Source organism: Pterocles gutturalis, unplaced genomic scaffold (assembly GCF_000699245.1).
Source record: "Pterocles gutturalis isolate BGI_N339 unplaced genomic scaffold, ASM69924v1 scaffold36739, whole genome shotgun sequence".
In the NCBI taxonomy this organism is placed as follows: domain Eukaryota; kingdom Metazoa; phylum Chordata; class Aves; order Pterocliformes; family Pteroclidae; genus Pterocles; species Pterocles gutturalis.
The window spans coordinates 11,612-14,061 of NW_010129460.1; positions in this window are offsets into that span (position 1 = coordinate 11,612).

Genomic DNA, 2,450 nt, shown 5'->3' on the forward strand with positions numbered 1-2,450 from the left:
TTAAAAATTGCTAAGAGGATCTTTATTTTTCTCTTAAAATGGCTTTCTTGATTGTCTTTTGCATTAGGTGTTTGTGTGTTTGCTGTCTTTCAGATAGCCTCTTTTGCATAATTTTGAAATAAAATATTGCACTGCAATACCAAGCAAGTAAAGTCTTGAGTCTTAGACATTGCTGACTGTGTCATGCTATTTCTTTTTATTGATTACCTTTCTTAATTTTATTTTTTTTTAATCAGCACAATATCACTTCTCTTACTCTGGCAAAGCCAGCTCTGCCTTGGCTGCCTGACCTCCTCCACAGCCTTCATTCTGACTTCTGGAGGATGGAGGGGCTTCCTCTGCTGTTGTCCTGCAGAATGGGAAGAGAATTCTTTGTTCAGAGTGCCTCTGGTGCCTTCTTGTATCTCTCATGTAGAAGAAGTCATCTTTTCCTCCCTCAATCGTCCTGTGCGGTCCATCTATTTGTAGCTGAATCCAGGGCTGCCTTGCACTAATGAGCAAGTAGGTTGGGCATGGCGCACTTCTTGGCTCAGCTGAAGGAAATGTTGCTGTTGTGCAGGGAAAAAGGGGAAAAGGAGCCACTGCTACATGCACGTAGTGGATTCCAGACTGAGCAAGAGCATCTTTTGATCTTGGCCTCTCTGTCTGTGTTGACCCAAGGTAGGTGTTTCAGTTTTCACATGGCTGGGAGAGAACTCCTGTGGTCTGGGTACCTACAAGGTTACCGAGATATGGTAGACTGATTACTGTATTTAGTTAACAAGGGAGTGTTGCCAGCCTCAAGAAATGACTTGTATATCTTAATTTCCCTCTGGCAAAAGCTTTATACAATGCATTGAAGATCATTTGAGCATGAACTTTGTTTAACTAATAGCAAAAATAAATTCCACAGTTAGTTCTCCATTAATAATGTTTAAACATTTGAATCAAAGGAGTGTTAGCTTGAATGACCTAACAGGTCCCATTTGGTTTAGTGTGATGAGGGAGAAGGAGTGAGAAATCCAGATGGGAAGCACTGAAGGGAGGAGTGACTTCATCAGTTTATACCTTGAATTATACCCAGAGACAATAGTTGCCTGCCTTACAAAGATGTTGGCTTTATCGTCAGTTTCTGGATGAGGAAAAAAAGCACCCAAACCTGAATCCCATAACCTAACAACAATCCACCCCTCAGCCCCACCACCACTAGAACTCTGAATTCAGGTTTTTGTAATTAGAATGATTTACCAAACCTGTGTTGTGCAATGTCTGAGCATGTAACATGTTCACTGCTACTTTACTCTAAGTGTACACTGTGAACCATTCTTTTAATATATTACAATTCCTAACTGTGTAACTGTCCAGTTGCACTTCTGCAGTTAGGGTAGAGCTTTCAACAGCAGAATTTTGAAAACTAAATCAATGAAATGCTGCTGTTTTAAGGCTCTCCTAAAATATGGTTTGAAATTAAAAATATTTTTCAAAATGAAACATTTTGACAGAATGATGTCCAAAGCAGGATGGGGACAGACTTATTGTTCTACCAGGTGACTGCTATCAATAGCACTTTTTGGATTGAATCTTTTCATCTTGTAGGTGTCATTATTAACAACTTAATTCTGAGATTCAAATTTGAGTCTAGTCTCAAAAGAAGCATTTGGAAGCCTTGAGGTATCAGTATGGCCTACATGTGTTCAGATGACAATTCATCACATGTAGTGTCAAGTTTTTTACTTCAGTCTCTAGCAAAATCCCTTAAAGTGTAACTGCTCACAGCAAACCTGCAGAAGTACATATAACTAGGTTGCTTCCTTGGCATCACTCAGCAGTGCAAGGAAGAAATCTTGCACCACCAAAACCCAGCAGCTATGTTCTCATGGTTAACAGAGTCTGAGTCTGTGTGCTGTACACTGCACTCAAGCAGATGTGACCACTGAACTTTAAGTTCCCAGGTCTGAATAGCACCAGTAGCTTGGCAAACTTTAAGAGACTTAGAATTTATTGTTAATCTTGATCCAATCTCTACAATGGCCAATTTTTCTTTCTCTTTATTTGACATTCATGATGTTAGAAAACCTTTTTTTTAAAATAGATTGAGAAGCAAAACATGGAATTAAATCATCCAGTTAGTAAGAGATTTTAAATGAGTAGTTAACATTCACTAATCTTAGTGTTGCTTATGGATTAGTTCAGTTTATTTATGGTGCAGTAGGAGAGTTTGGATTTGTCTTCCCATTTGTAAATTACTACTACCTCAGTACTTCCGTGCTGTACTTAGACCTATTTATTGAATTTTCATTTAAAGCACTTATTTGCTCATGTTAAATTTGTCTAAACTGATAATACAAGTGGATCTAATAGAAATAATTTGAAGGAATCTGAAGAGGAAGAAGATAACTACCACTTTCAGCAGATGTGCTTGGCTCTAAATGCTACTTTAGTACGTAACTGTTCTTTCTTCCCCAAGAGCG